This window comes from Ranitomeya imitator, chromosome 2 (assembly GCF_032444005.1).
Source record: "Ranitomeya imitator isolate aRanImi1 chromosome 2, aRanImi1.pri, whole genome shotgun sequence".
Classification (NCBI taxonomy): Eukaryota; Metazoa; Chordata; class Amphibia; order Anura; family Dendrobatidae; genus Ranitomeya; species Ranitomeya imitator.
In genome coordinates, this window is record NC_091283.1 from 263,636,806 (window position 1) to 263,653,559 (window position 16,754).

The window sequence follows — 16,754 nt, forward strand, 5'->3', positions numbered from 1 at the left end:
CAGTTTTCAACCTGGACGGTGCCAAGATGTGACCATCCAGGCTGAGAACCACTCGTGAATGAGCTGCTGGGAACGCAGCATCAGTGACTAGCGGTGACGTCACTGAGGCTGCGCTCCCAGCCGGGCTGAACTACGGAGACCTCAGTGAGATCCCCGCTAGCACCATGAGAAAGTCGCACAGTGCAGAGGAGAGTTGAAATTCACAGCAGTGAAATTCTCCCGGTGAACTCGCCTCTGCATGTTGCGACTTCCTCACGTTGCTAGCGGGAATCTCACAGAGCCCACACCATTTTTTTCAGAAAAATGATCTTTTATTAATTAAATACATGTTTGTCACTGACATCTATATATCTATCTATTCTATTTACTATATGTAATCCATGTCTTCTATCCTGTCGGCTCCTGTAGTGATGTTACACTGCCGCAGCTTCAGAATTACCGGCTTTTCTTCTATCGATCCATGTAATATATATGCACTATGTCACTGACATCTATTAAAAAAAACTTCCTTCTCACCACCAATGGAGGTGGACTTTGTTGTCCTTCCTCATTCTCGGGTCCTCTACCAGAGGCCTGGGAGTTTGAGGGTTCTTGAGCAGGATCTTAGTTGTTCCCAGCATTGCGCTTTTCTGGACAGAGAGCTCAGATGTTGCTCCTGGGATCTGTCGTAGCCATTCTTCCCACTTAGGGGTCACTGCTCCAAGTTCTCCTATCACCACTGGAATCACTGTTGCCTTCACCTTCCACATCTTCTCCAGTTCTCCTTTGAGGCTCTGGTATTTCTCCATCTCATATTCCTTCTCTTTGATGTTGCTGTCACTTGGCACTGCCACATCTATGATCATTGCTGTCTTCTGATACTTGTCTACTGTCACAATGTCTGGTTGGTTAGCCAACACCTGCTTATCCATCTGGATCTTGAAGTCCCACAGGATTTTAGCCCTTTCATTCTCCACCACTTTTTCTGGGGTCTCCCACCTGGACTTAGGGGGAATTAGCCCATATGCTGTGCAGATGTTCCTGTATACAATTCCCGCTACTTGTTTGTGGCATTCAGTATACGCTGTTCGTGCTTGCATTTTGCATCCTGCCACTATGCGTTAGACAGTTTCTGAGGTTTCTTTGCATAGTCTGCACCTTGGGTCTTGTCTTGTGTGGTAGATTCCTGCTGGTTGTATAGCCAAGCATTTCCATGATTGCTGAGGCAGTAGCATAGATCAGGTTATTAGTTTGAGTTGTGGTGATAGGTATTGATGCAAGAGCTGCTCTATTGGCATCCTCTAGCATACTGTATGGTGGTGTTTCTTTGCTGAGCCTTGGCAGGCATTATCTGGTTTTGAAAGTATTTAGTTCTTCTAAGATCTTCTGTTTCAGATCAGCTGCAGTGCTCTCTAGTTGCAGAGTTGGATCAGGATCTTCAAGGGGTTGCGCATGTTGTTCTTCCAGGTCTTCATGTGGGGTGGATCTGCAGTGCAGTTGATCCATCTCAAGTTGTGATTATAGCTTTCTCTTTATGATATTGAAACTTTGTGTGACTACTTGTTTCTCAGTTAGTGGACATGCAGGTCTTGTATCCATCCAGAGTTTCTCATACGCTTCATACATCCTCTCCCATTTGGTCTGCTGATATAGTAGCATTTCATCAGATCCAGGTTCTCTTGCCTTGTCCATGCATGGTTTGGTCCAGTAGCCCATGTATCATCAGATTGTCCTGGTTCCTCGACATCTGACGTGGACCTTGTAAATCCAGGTGACGTCTGAGCCGGCATGACTCTCTTTGATCATGACACTCATGTTTATTGAGGTAGGCACCATAGTGTTATGGACCACTACTGGTATATTATGCCCAACAGGGCAGAGCCAGGATTTGAACCCCAGTCTCCAACATTGGTGGCTGTGATTTTACTAAAAGTGACATATGTATTGCCGGCTTCTATTACGTATTTTACCGAATGTTACCGACTTTTTCCGATCTTAAGAAAAATGCTCATGTTACCGATCATGAATCCGAATGCACCATATTCGTGCCGAATTTATGTTTGGCTATCGCTTTCCGAACATATTAGCTCATCTCTAATTATGGTAAATCATAGAACAAACGCGGCAGCACTCACCGGTCCTGTAGTCAGAAGTTCCTTTATTCAAATATAGATAAACATCTTCACGGCTCGGAGGAACAGGGCAGTGAGAGGAGTGTGCTTCTACGCTGTTTCAAGCGCGAAACGGCCATCGTCTCCTCCTGCACACTCCTCTCACTGCCCTGTTCCCCTGAGCCGTGAAGATGTTTGTCTATATTTGAATAAAGGAACTTCTGACTACAGGACCGGTGAGTGCTGCCGCGTTTGTTCTATGATTTACCATGATTTGATCTCTCATTTTCACGCGAGCACCTCTGTTTACCTATTGGATTACCACTTACTGAAAGTCTCCATTCAATATCTCTTTGGATTCTGCAGCTGTGCAGCTACTTTTTTTCTTTTTGTTTTATTGGTCATCTCTAATTATAGCCACCACAACCTGCTATACAAAATAAAACACCCCACTCAGTATGGAGGCATTTACAGTCCACCACAACCCCAGTATAATGGCCCCTACCAGCCACACATTCAGTATGAGAGTCCCAACAGCTCTCCTCTTAGTGCCCCTTTCCACTTGAGAAAAAAAAACCGGTCCGAATTACGGACCGAAAAAACGGATGTAACGTCTGCGAGTGTCATTCGAGTGTGATGCGATTTTTTTTATCGCAACATCCGTATGACATCCGTATTGCTGTCCGATTTTTACGCATGGGTCTCCTTTGAAAAGCCAGTAATTCAGCGCAGTGTAAAGTAAAATCACACTGACAGGTTAGATTAGAGTAGATATATACACATAGAATAGGTATATATACATATACATATGTCAGGGAGACACCTATATATATATATATATATATATATATATATATATATATATATATATATATATATATTTAATGCAGCGCTAGATAGCAGAAAAGCCGGTAATTCAATTGCCGGCTTTTGCTATCTCCTACCTAAACCCGACATGATATGAGACATGGTTACATACAGTAAACCATCTCATATCCCCTTTTTTTTTTGCATATTCCACACTACTAATGTTAGTAGTGTGTATGTGCAAAATTTGGGCGCTCTATTATATTTAAGGGTTAAATCGCGGAAAAAATTGACGTGGGCTCCCGCGCAATTTTCTCCGCCAGAGTAGTAAAGCCAGTGACTGAGGGAAGATATTAATAGCCTGGAGAGGGTCCATGGTATTTGCCCCCCCCCCCGGCTAAAAACATCTGCCCCCAGCCACCCCAGAAAAGGCACATCTGGAAGATGCGCCTATTTCTGGCACTTGGCCACTCTCTTCCCATTCCCGTGTAGCGGTGGGATATGGGGTAATGAAGGGTTAATGTCACCTTTGATACCGTGCCGCACAAGAGGTTGGTACACAAAATGAGAATGCTTGGTCTGGGGGAAAATGTGTGTAAATGGGTTAGTAACTGGCTTAGTGATAGAAAGCAGAGGGTGGTTATAAATGGTATAGTCTCTAACTGGGTCGAAGTGACCAGTGGGGTACCGCAGGGGTCAGTATTGGGACCTGTTCTCTTCAACATATTCATTAATGATCTGGTAGAAGGTTTACACAGTAAAATATCGATATTTGCAGATGATACAAAACTATGTAAAGCAGTTAATACAAGAGAAGATAGTATTCTGCTACAGATGGATCTGGATAAGTTGGAAACTTGGGCTGAAAGGTGGCAGATGAGGTTTAACCCCTTCCCGACCTTTGACGCATACGCTGCGTCATGAAAGTCGGTGCCATTCCGACCCATGACGCAGCATATGCGTCATGGAAAGATCGCGTCCCTGCAGGCCGGGTGAAAGGGTTAACTCCCATTTCACCCGATCTGCAGGGACAGGGGGAGTGGTAGTTTAGCCCAGGGGGGGTGGCTTCACCCCCTCGTGGCTATGATCGCTCTGATTGGCTGTTGAAAGTGAAACTGCCAATCAGAGCGATTTGTAATATTTCACCTAAAAAACTGGTGAAATATTACAATCCAGCCATGGCCGATGCTGCAATATCATCGGCCATGGCTGGAAACACTTATGTGCACCCACCCCACTCCTCCGATCGCCCCCCCAGCCCCCCGATCTGTGGTCCGCTCCCCTCCGTCCTGTGCTCCGCTCCCCCGTCCTCCTGTCCGCTTGCCCGTGCACCAATCACACCCCCCGCGCTCCAATCAAACCCCCCCGCACTCCGATCCCCCCCCCCGCACACAGCGACCCCCCCGTGCTCCGATCCACCCCCCCCGCACAGCGATCCCTCACCCCGTGCTCCAATCCTTCCCCGTGCTCCAATCCTCCCTCCCGTGTTCCGATCCACCCCCCCCATGATCCGATCCACCCCCCCGTGCTCCGACGCCCCCCCGTGCCCTGATCTCCCCCCCCTTATACTTACCTGGCCGCCCGAGGTCCGTCCGTCTTCTTTCCTGGGCGCCGCCATCTTCCAAAATGGCGGGCGCATGTGCAGTGCGCCCGCCGAATCTGCCGGCCGGCAGATTCGTTCCAGAGTGAATTTTGATCACTGAGATATAACCTATCTCAGTGATCAAAATAAAAAAAATAGTAAATGACCCCCCCCCTTGTCACCCCCATAGATAGGGACAATAAAAAAAATAAAGAATTTTTTTTTTTTCACTAAGGTTGGGGTAAGAACTAGGGTTAGGGTTAGGGGTAGGGTTAGGGGTAGGGTTAGGGGTAGGGGTAGGGTTAGGGGTAGGGTTAGGGCTAGGGTTAGGGGTAGGGTTAGGGGTAGGGTTAGGGCTAGGGTTAGGGCTAGGGTTAGGGTTTCGGTATGTGCACACGTATTCTGGTCCTATGCGGATTTTTCCGCAGCGGATTTGAAAAATCCACAGTGCTAAACCGCTGCCGATTTATCGTGGATTTACCGCGGTTTTTCTGCGCATTTCACTGCGGTTTTACAACTGCGATTTTCTATTGGAGCAGTTGTAAAACCGCTGCGGAATCCGCAGAAAGAAGTGACATGCTGCGGAATGTAAACCGCTGCGTTTCCGTGCAGTTTTTCCGCAGCATGTGTACAGCGATTTTTGGTTCCCATAGGTTTACATTGAACTGTAAACTCATGGGAAACTGCTGCGGATCCGCAGCGTTTTCCGCAGCGTGTGCACATACCTTTAGAATTAGGCTATGTGCACACGGTGCGGATTGGCCGCTGCGGATCCGCAGCAGTGTTCCATCAGGTTTACAGTACCATGTAAACATATGGAAAACCAAATCCGCTGTGCCCATGGTGCAGAAAATACCGCGCGGGAACGCTGCGTTGTATTTTCCGCAGCATGCCAATTCTTTGTGCGGATTCCGCAGCGTTTTACACCTGTTCCTCAATAGGAATCCACAGGTGAAATCCGCACAAAAAACACTGGAAATCCACGGTAAATCCACAGGTAAAACGCAGTGCCTTTTACCCGCGGATTTTTCAAAAATGATGCTGAAAAATCTCATACGAATCCGCAACGTTGGCACATAGCCTTAGAGTTGGGTTGGAATTAGGGTTGTGGTTAGGGTTAGGGGTGTGTTGGAGTTAGGGTTGTGGTTAGGGGTGTGTTGGGGTTAGGGTTGTGATTAGGGTTACGGCTACAGTTGGGATAAGGGTTAGGGGTGTGTTGGAGGTAGAATTGAGGGGTTTCCACTGTTTAGGCACTTCAGGGGGTCTCCAAACGCAACATGGCGCCACCATTGATTCCAGCGAATCTTGTATTCAAAAATTCAAATGGTGCTCCCTCACTTCCGAACTCCGACGTGTGCCCAAACAGTGGTTTACCCCCACATATGGGGTACCAGCATACTCAGGACAAACTGCGCAACAATTACTGGGGTCCAATTTCTCCTGTTACCCTTGAGAAAATAAAAAATTGCTTGCTAAAACATCATTTTTGAGGAAAGAAAAATGATTTTTTATTTTCACGGCTCTGCGTTGTAAACGTCTGTGAAGCACTTGGGGGTTCAAAGTGCTCACCACATATCTAGATAAGTTCCTTGGGGGGTCTAGTTTCCAAAATGGGGTCACTTGTGGGGGGTTTCTACTGTTTAGGCACACCAGGGGCTCTGCAAACGCAACGTGACGCCCGCAGACCATTCCATCAAAGTCTGCATTTCAAAAGTCACTACTTCCCTTCTGAGCCCCCACGTGTGCCCAAACAGTGGTTTACCCCCACACATGGGGCATCAGCGTACTCAGGAGAAACTGGACAACAACTTTTGTGGTCCAATTTCTCCTGTAACCCTTGGGAAAATAAAAAATTCTGGGCTAAAAAATTATTTTTGAGGAAAGAAAACGTATTTATTATTTTCACGGCTCTGCGTTATAAACTTCTGTAAAGCACTTGGGGGTTGAAAGTGCTCACCACACATCTAGATAAGTTCCTTTGGGGGTCTAGTTTCCAAAATGGGGTCACTTGTGGGGGGTTTCTACTGTTTAGGCACACCAGGGGCTCTGCAAACGCAATGTGACGCCCGCAGACCATTCCATCAAAGTCTGCATTTCAAAAGTCACTACTTCCCTTCTGAGCCCCCACGTGTGCCCAAACAGTGGTTTACCCCCACACATGGGGTATCAGCGTACTCAGGAGAAACTGGACAACAACTTTTGTGGTCCAATTTCTCCTGTAACCCTTGGGAAAACAAAAAATTCTGGGCTAAAAAATTATTTTTGAGGAAAGAAAACGTATTTATTATTTTCACTGCTCTGTGTTATGAACTTCTGTGAAGCACTTGGGGGTTCAAAGTGCTCACCTCACATCTAGATAAGTTCCTTTCGGGGTCTAGTTTCCAAAATGGGGTCACTTGTGGGGGGTTTCTACTGTTTAGCCACATCAGGGGCTCTGCAAACGCAACGTGACGCCCACAGAGCATTCCATCAAAGTCTGCATTTCAAAACGTCACTACTTCACTTCCGAGCCCCAGCATGTGCCTAAACAGTGGTTTACCCCCACATATGGGGTATCAGCGTACTCAGGAGAAACTGGACAACAACTTTTGGGGTCAAATTTCTCCTGTTACCCTTGGGAAAATAAAAAATTGCGGGCTAAAATTCATTTTTGAGAAAATAATTTTTTTTTTTTATTTTCATGGCTCTGCGTTATAAACTTCTGTGAAGCACTTGAGGGATCAAAGTGCTCACTACACATCTAGATTAGTTCCTTTGGGGGTCTAGTTTCCAAAATGGGGTAATTTGTGGGGGATCTCCAATGTTTAGGCACACAGGGGCTCTCCAAACGCGACATGGTGTCCGCTAATGATTGGAGATAATTTTCCATTTAAAAAGCCAAATGGCGTGCCTTCCCTTCTGAGCCCTGCCGTGCGCCCAAACAGTGGTTTACCCCCACATATGGGGTATCTGCATACTCAGGACAAACTGGACAACAACATTTGTGGTCCAATTTCTCCTATTACCATTGGCAAAATAGGAAATTCCAGGCTAAAAAATCATTTTTGAGAAAAGAAAAATTATTTTTTATTTTCATGGCTCTGCATTATAAACTTCTGTGAAGCACCTGGGGGTTTAAAGTGCTCAGTATGCATCTAGATAAGTTCCTGGGGGGGTCTAGTTTCCAAAATGGGGTCACTTGTGGGGGAGCTCCATTGCATAGGCACACAGGGGCTCTCCAAATGCGACATGGTGTCCGCTAACAATTGGAGCTAATTTTCCATTCAAAAAGTTAAAAGGCGCGCCTTCCCTTCCGAGCCCTGCCGTGTGCCCAAACAGTGGTTTACCCCCACATATGAGGTATCGGCGTACTCGGGAGAAATTGCTCAACAAATTTTAGGATCCATTTTATCCTATTGCCCATGTGAAAATGAAAAAATTGAGGCGAAAATAAATTTTTTGTGAAAAAAAAAGTACTTTTTCATTTTTACGGATCAATTTGTGAAGCACCTGAGGGTTTAAAGTGCTCACTAGGCATCTAGATAAGTTCCTTGGGGGGTCCAGTTTCCAAAATGGGGTCACTTGTGGGGGAGCTCCAATGTTTAAGCACACAGGGTCTCTCCAAACGCGACATGGTGTCAGCTAACGATGGAGATAATTTTTCATTCAAAAAGTCAAATGGCGCGCCTTCCCTTCCGAGCCTTACCATGTGCCCAAACAGTGGTTTACCCCCACATGTGAAGTATCGGTGTACTCAGGAGAAATTGCCAAACAAATTTTAGGATCCATTTTATCCTGTTGTCCATGTGAAAATGAAAAAATTGAGGCTAAAAGAATTTTTTTGTGAAAAAAAAGTACTTTTTCATTTTTACGGATCAATTTGTGAAGCACCTGGGGGTTTAAAGGGCTCACTATGCATCTAGATAAGTTCCTTGGGGCGTCTAGTTTCCAAAATGGGGTCACTTGTGGGGGAGCTCCAATTTTTAGGCACACGGGGGCTCTCCAAATGTGACATGGTGTCCGCTAAAGAGTGCAGCCAATTTTTCATTCAAAAAGTCAAATGGCGCTCCTTCCCTTCCAAGCCCTGCCGTGCGCCCAAACAGTGGTTTACCCCCACATATGAGGTATCAGCGTACTCAGGACAAATTGGACAACAACGTACGTGGTTCAGTTTCTCCTTTTACCATTGGGAAAATAAAAAAATTGTTGCTGAAAAATCATTTTTGTGACTAAAAAGTTAAATGTTCATTTTTTCCTTCCATGTTGCTTCTGCTGCTGTGAAGCACCTGAAGGGTTAATAAACTTCTTGAATGTGGTTTTGTGCACCTTGAGGGGTGCAGTTTTTAGAATGGTGTCACTTTTGGGTATTTTCAGCCATATAGACCCCTCAAACTGACTTCAAATGTGAGGTGGTCCCTAAAAAAAATGGTTTTGTAAATTTCGTTGTAAAAATGAGAAATCGCTGGTCAAATTTTAACCCTTATAACTTCCTAGCAAAAAAAAATTTTGTTTCCAAAATTGTGCTGATGTAAAGTAGACGTGTGGGAAATGTTATTTATTAACTATTTTGTGTCACATAACTCTCTGGTTTAACAGAATAAAAATTCAAAATGTGAAAATTGCGAAATTTTCAAAATTTTCGCCAAATTTCCGTTTTTATCACAAATAAACTCAGAATTTATTGACCTAAATTTACCCCTAACATGAAGCCCAATATGTCACGAAAAAACAATCTCAGAACCGCTAGGATCCATTGAAGCGTTCCTGAGTTATTACCTTATGAAGGGACACTGGTCAGAATTGCAAAAAACGGCAAGGTCTTTAAGGTCAAAATAGGCTGGGTCATGAAGGGGTTAACAATGATAAATGTAAGGTTATACACATGGGAAGAGGGAATCAATATCACCATTACACACTGAACGGGAAACCACTGGGTAAATCTGACAGGGAGAAGGACTTGGGGATCCTAGTTAATGATAAACTTACCTGGAGCAGCCAGTGCCAGGCAGCAGCTGCCAAGGCAAACAGGATCATGGGGTGCATTAAAAGAGGTCTGGATACACATGATGAGAGCATTATACTGCCTCTGTACAAATCCCTAGTTAGACCGCACATGGAGTACTGTGTCCAGTTTTGGGCACCGGTGCTCAGGAAGGATATAATGGAACTAGAGAGAGTACAAAGGAGGGCAACAAAATTAATAAAGGGGATGGGAGAACTACAATACCCAGATAGATTAGCGAAATTAGGATTATTTAGTCTAGAAAAAAGACGACTGAGGGGCGATCTAATAACCATGTATAAGTATATAAGGGGACAATACAAATATCTCGCTGAGGATCTGTTTATACCAAGGAAGGTGACGGGCACAAGGGGGCATTCTTTGCGTCTGGAGGAGAGAAGGTTTTTCCACCAACATAGAAGAGGATTCTTTACTGTTAGGGCAGTGAGAATCTGGAATTGCTTGCCTGAGGAGGTGGTGATGGCGAACTCAGTCGAGGGGTTCAAGAGAGGCCTGGATGTCTTCCTGGAGCAGAACAATATTGTATCATACAATTATTAGGTTCTGTAGAAGGACGTAGATCTGGGTATTTATTATGATGGAATATAGGCTGAACTGGATGGACAAATGTCTTTTTTCGGCCTTACTAACTATGTTACTATGTTACTATGTTACCTTGCTATTGTAAGGTGACATTAAGCCAGATTAATAATGGAGAGGCGTCAATTATGACACCTATCCATTATTAATCCAATAGTCTGAAATGGTTAAAAAAAAACACAAACACATTATTACGGTGGAAAATGAAATGCTAGGTGAAATCCCAAGAAACAATGAAAACCCTATATTAAGGGTCACCAATCTAACCCAAGAAGAGGTGCGAAACCGGCTAAATAAGATTAAAATAGATAAATCTCCGGGTCCGGATGGCATACACCCACGAGTACTAAGAGAACTAAGTAATGTAATAGATAAACCATTATTTCTTATTTTTAGTGACTCTATAGCGACAGGGTCTGTTCCGCAGGACTGGCGCATAGCAAATGTGGTGCCAATATTCAAAAAGGGCTCTAAAAGTGAACCTGGAAATTATAGGCCAGTAAGTCTAACCTCTATTGTTGGTAAAATATTTGAAGGGTTTCTGAGGGATGTTATTCTGGATTATCTCAATGAGAATAACTGTTTAACTCCATATCAGCATGGGTTTATGAGAAATCACTCCTGTCAAACCAATCTAATCAGTTTTTATGAAGAGGTAAGCTATAGGCTGGACCACGGTGAGTCATTGGACGTGGTATATCTCGATTTTTCCAAAGCGTTTGATACCGTGCCGCACAAGAGGTTGGTACACAAAATGAGAATGCTTGGTCTGGGGGAAAATGTGTGTAAATGGGTTAGTAACTGGCTTAGTGATAGAAAGCAGAGGGTGGTTATAAATGGTATAGTCTCTAACTGGGTCGCTGTGACCAGTGGGGTACCGCAGGGGTCGGTATTGGGACCTGTTCTCTTCAACATATTCATTAATGATCTGGTAGAAGGTTTACATAGTAAAATATCGATATTTGCAGATGATACAAAACTATGTAAAGCAGTTAATACAAGAGAAGATAGTATTCTGCTACAGATGGATCTGGATAAGTTGGAAACTTGGGCTGAAAGGTGGCAGATGAGGTTTAACAATGATAAATGTAAGGTTATACACATGGGAAGAGGGAATCAATATCACCATTACACACTGAACGGGAAACCACTGGGTAAATCTGACAGGGAGAAGGACTTGGGGATCCTAGTTAATGATAAACTTACCTGGAGCAGCCAGTGCCAGGCAGCAGCTGCCAAGGCAAACAGGATCATGGGGTGCATGAAAAGAGGTCTGGATACACATGATGAGAGCATTATACTGCCTCTGTACAAATCCCTAGTTAGACCGCACATGGAGTACTGTGTCCAGTTTTGGGCACCGGTGCTCAGGAAGGATATAATGGAACTAGAGAGAGTACAAAGGAGGGCAACAAAATTAATAAAGGGGATGGGAGAACTACAATACCCAGATAGATTAGCGAAATTAGGATTATTTAGTCTAGAAAAAAGACGACTGAGGGGCGATCTAATAACCATGTATAAGTATATAAGGGGACAATACAAATATCTCGCTGAGGATCTGTTTATACCAAGGAAGGTGACGGGTACAAGGGGGCATTCTTTGCGTCTGGAGGAGAGAAGGTTTTTCCACCAACATAGAAGAGGATTCTTTACTGTTAGGGCAGTGAGAATCTGGAATTGCTTGCCTGAGGAGGTGGTGATGGCGAACTCAGTCGAGGGGTTCAAGAGAGGCCTGGATGTCTTCCTGGAGCAGAACAATATTGTATCATACAATTATTAGGTTCTGTAGAAGGACGTAGATCTGGGTATTTATTATGATGGAATATAGGCTGAACTGGTTGGACAAATGTCTTTTCGGCCTTACTAACTATGTTATTACAAAGTCTTTTAATGAAATAAAAACACAGGTTGTTGAAATATTTTATTATCCTGGTAATCCACCTGAAGACCCTCGCTCTGTGACAAAGAAAAAATAAAAAAACAACAATATCTCATACCTTCCGATGATCTGTCACGTCCCACGATGTAAATCCATCTGAAGGGGTTAAAAAAAAATTACAGGCAGGAGCTCTGCTAATGCAGCTGTGCTCCTGGCTGTAAAACCCCAGCGAATGAATGTAAAGTAGGTCAATCACCTGTAGTTACCTTCAGTCGCGGTGATGCGCCCTCTGCTGGTTGTCCTCATATGAACTCGAGCCTGGGAACTTTTCTGATTTTTTCCCACGCTTGAAGGACATCCAGCAGAGGGCGCATCACCGCGAATGAAGGTAAATATAGGTCATTGACCTACTTTACCTTCATTCTCCAGGGTTTTGCAGGCAGGAGCAGCGCTGCATTAGCAGAGCTCCTGGCTGCAAAATGTTTTAACACTTTCAGATGGATTTACATCGTGGGACCTTACAGATCTTCGGAAGGTATGTATATTGTTGGTATATTATTTTTTATTTGTTACAGAGCGAGGGTCTTCAGAAGAATTGAGCGTAGAATAAATTATTACAACAACCTTTGTTTTTATTTCAATAAAATAATTTTTAATGTGGTTTTTTTTTAACCCTTTACTAGTATTGGATTAATAATGGATAGGTGTCATAATTGACGCCTCTCCATTATTAATCTGGCTCAATGTCACCTTACAATAGCAAGGTGGCATTAACCCTTCATTACCCCATATCCCACCGCTACACGGGAATGGGAAGAGAGTGGCCAAGTGCCAGAATAGGCGCATCTTCCAGATGTGCCTTTTCTGGGGTGGCTGGGGGCAGATGTTTTTAGCCAGGGGGGGGGCCAATAACCATGGACCCTCTCCAGGCTATTAATATCTGCCCTCAGTCACTGGCTTTACTACTCTGGCTGAGAAAATTGCGCGGGAGCCCACGCCAATTTTTTCCGCCATTTAACCCTTTATTTTAATAGCTAGAACGGCCAAATTTTGCATATACACACTACTAACATTAGTTGTGTGGAATATGCAAAAAAAATGGGGATATTAGATGGTTTACTGTATGTAAACCATGTCTCATATCATGTCGGGTTTTAGGAAGGAGATAGCAAAAGCCGGTAATTGAATTACCGGCTTTAAAGCTATTTAGCGCTGTATCAAATAATAAGATATATACATATATGTGTCTACTGACATATATATATATATATATATATATATATATATATACACATATATATATATATATATACCTATTCTATGTGTACACATTTATTCTACCTATTCTAATGTCAGCTGTCAGTGTGATTTTACTGTAGACCGCACTGAATTGCCGGCTATTCTCTCTAACAGCGCTGCATATTTCTCGCAAGTCACACTGCTGGTCCGTGTGTAATCCGTATTTTTGGGGCTTCCATAGACTTTCATTGGCTTTTTTGTGTGCAATACGGTGACAATCGCAGCATGCTGCGATTTTCTACGGCCGTAGAAAGCCGTATAATACTGATCAGTAAAATACGGCAGATAGGAGCAGGGGCATAGAGAATAATTGGGACGTTTGTTAGGCGAGTTTTACGGATGTATTTTATGCGCTCATACGTCCGTAAAACTCGCTAGTGTGACGCCGGCCTCAGAAGTGAAGGCTGAATGGTGGATCAGGAGCTTTCCACTCCCTGATTCACTAATCTATTCAGCGGTATCACCGTCATAGGAATGTGGATATCACTGACATTGTGATGATGGGAAGGAGAGGGTGACCAATACCACACCCCACCGAGCCCTGTCACTTCATAGGCATCATAGCAACCGAGTGGGCGACCTTTATGGATGATACACTCCTGACTATCCAACTATCGTATGGTAAATATCTCATAGATCCTGGGTTCATTAGTATCTGCACCAAGAATGAGGCTAAGTGAGTATTTATTAATTGTCGGTGGTCGGAGGTAGTCAGTGAGGTGGATGGTACCATATTGTGCATGTAGGGGGCAGTACTGTGGGAACATTAGAAAGTGGGGGGATGGCAGAACTGTGGGGCCACTATCCTTTGTCTGTCGGAAGCCACTATTGTAGGAACATTATACTGTGTGTGGGGGTATGGCGGTACTGTGGGAACTTTATGCTGTGTGGGGGGGTATAGCGGTACTGTGAGAACATTTTACTGTGTGTGGGGGTATGGCGGTAGTATGAGAACATTATACTGTGTGTGGGGGTATGGCGGTACTGTGAGAACATTATACTGTGTGGGGAGGTATGGCGGTACTATGAGAAGATTATATTGTGTGTGGGGGTATGGCGGTACTGTAGGAACATTATACTGTGTGTGGGGGTATGGCTGTACTGTAGGAACATTATACTGTGTGTGGGGGTATGGCGGTACTATGAGAACATTATACTGTGTGTGGGGGTATAGCGGTACTATGAGAACATTATACTGTGTGTGGGGGTATGGCGGTACTATGAGAACATTATACTGTGTGTGGGGGTATGGCGGTACTGTAGGAACATTATACTGTGTGTGGGGGTATGGCGGTACTGTAGGAACATTATACTGTGTGTGGGGGTATGGCGGTACTATGAGAACATTATACTGTGTGTGGGGGTATGGCGGTAATATGAGAACATTATACTGTGTGTGGGGGTATGGCGGTACTATGAGAACATTATACTGTGTGTGGGGGTATGGTGGTACTATGAGAACATTATACTGTGTGTGGGGGTATAGCGGTACTATGAGAACATTATACTGTGTGTGGGGGTATGGCGGTACTATGAGAACATTATACTGTGTGTGGGGGTATGGCGGTACTGTAGGAACATTATACTGTGTGTGGGGGTATGGTGGTACTGTAGGAACATTATACTGTGTGTGGGGGTATGGCGGTACTATGAGAACATTATACTGTGTGTGGGGGTATGGCGGTAATATGAGAACATTATACTGTGTGTGGGGGTATGGCGGTACTATGAGAACATTATACTGTGTGTGGGGGTATGGTGGTACTATGAGAACATTATACTGGGTGCGGGTATGGCATTTCTATGAGAACATTATACTGTGTGGGGGGTATGGCGGTACTATGAGAACATTATACTGTGTGGGGGTATGGCAGTACTATGAGAACATTATACTGTGTGTAGGGGTATGGCGGTACTATGAGTACTCTATACCGTGTGGGGGTATGGCGGTACTATGAGAACATTATACTGTGTGTGGGGGTATGGCGGTACTATGAGAACATTATACTGTGTGTGGGGGTATGGTGGTACTATGAGAACATTATACTGTGTGTGGGGGTATGGCGGTACTGTAGGAACATTATACTGTGTGGGGGGTATGGAGGTACTGTAGGAACATTATACTGTGTGTGGTGGTATAGCGGTATTATGAGAACATTATACTGTGTGTGGGGGTATGGGGGTACTATGAGAACATTATACTGTGTGTGGGGGTATGGCGGTACTATGAGAACATTATACTGTGTGGGGGGTATGGGGGTACTATGAGAACATTATACTGTGTGTGGAGGTATGGCGGTACTATGAGAACATTATACTGTGTGTGGGGGTATGGCGGTACTATGAGAACATTATACTGTGTGTGGGGGTATGGCGGTACTATGAGAACATTATACTGTGTGTGGGGGTATGGCGGTACTATGAGAACATTATACTGTGTGGGGGGGTATGGCGGTACTATGAGAGCATTATACTGTGTGTGGGGGGTATGGCGGTACTATGAGAGCATTATACTGTGTGTGGGGGGTATGGCGGTACTATGAGAACATTATACTGTGTGTGGGGGTATGGCGGTACTATGAGAACATTATACTGTGTGTGGGGGTATGGCGGTACTATGAGAACATTATACTGTGTGGGGGGGTATGGCGGTAGTGTGAAAATACCTTTTTTACGAGAGATGCCAGTACTGTGGAAACATTACACTGTGTGAGCGACATCATATATATTACATAAGGGGTGTAAAAAGGAGAGTCATAAAAAAGACTCCTCAGGGCTGTGCTGCATTTGTACAGACTGCTATCTGCCGTCCAGATGGGACCATGTGACATCAATGGGAAGAGGGAGGGTTTCCGGAGGGAAGAGTCTAGAGGGTGCACCTGGTCAGGAGACCTTGATGACGCAGTTACTGATATTATAAAGGCCGGAGCCCCAAAGGCAGAACAGATTTGGCGCCAACAAAGGAAAGGGGTGCGGGGAAGAATCTGAGGTACCAGCTCATGGTAAAGTGCCCGAGGCAGCTGGGTGTGGGGCAGAACCCTGCTTACAGGGCATAATGGGGGCATTACACTGTGTGGGGCCAAGAAAGGGGCCCTGTACTAGGAGAACAATCCGCTCCCTCACTTCCTGTCCTCCATAGTTGGCTCGTATGTATCTATTACAGGAAACAGAACAACAACGTTATGATTCTTATAAAGAGTCTCAGTGCAGAAGGGGTTAATGTCCCCGCGCTCAGTAATGGGGAATCTCCACATACCTCCACCTGCAGAGCCGCACTCCACATATATGGCTGCTCTGTGCGCACAGGACCTGTGATGAGGTCACAGGGGGGAGGAGTCAGGGGTCACGTGATCTGCAGTGAAGACGCTACATGGAGACTTCTCCTCAGTCAGTGACATTTCCGCCATTATTCGCCCTCACTACTGGCACAATTACCTCGCGCCGCCTTTTCTACACAATGTTATGTGTGGAATGTATCGTGTGATTTCTCTGGAGACAAATAGACCCCACACA

At 44.7% G+C, this 16,754-nt stretch overlaps 1 protein-coding gene across 1 annotated transcript in view; it reads right to left on the reverse strand.

Moving 5' to 3' along the window:
* LOC138663017 (oocyte zinc finger protein XlCOF22-like) overlaps positions 1-16,545 on the reverse strand; it is a 35,411-nt gene extending 18,866 nt beyond the window's left edge. The window contains exon 1 of the mRNA XM_069749066.1: positions 16,498-16,545. The gene's annotated coding sequence lies outside the window, so the exon portion shown is untranslated. The remainder of the gene's footprint in view (positions 1-16,497) is intronic.
* Between the last annotated feature and the right edge of the window lie 209 nt (positions 16,546-16,754).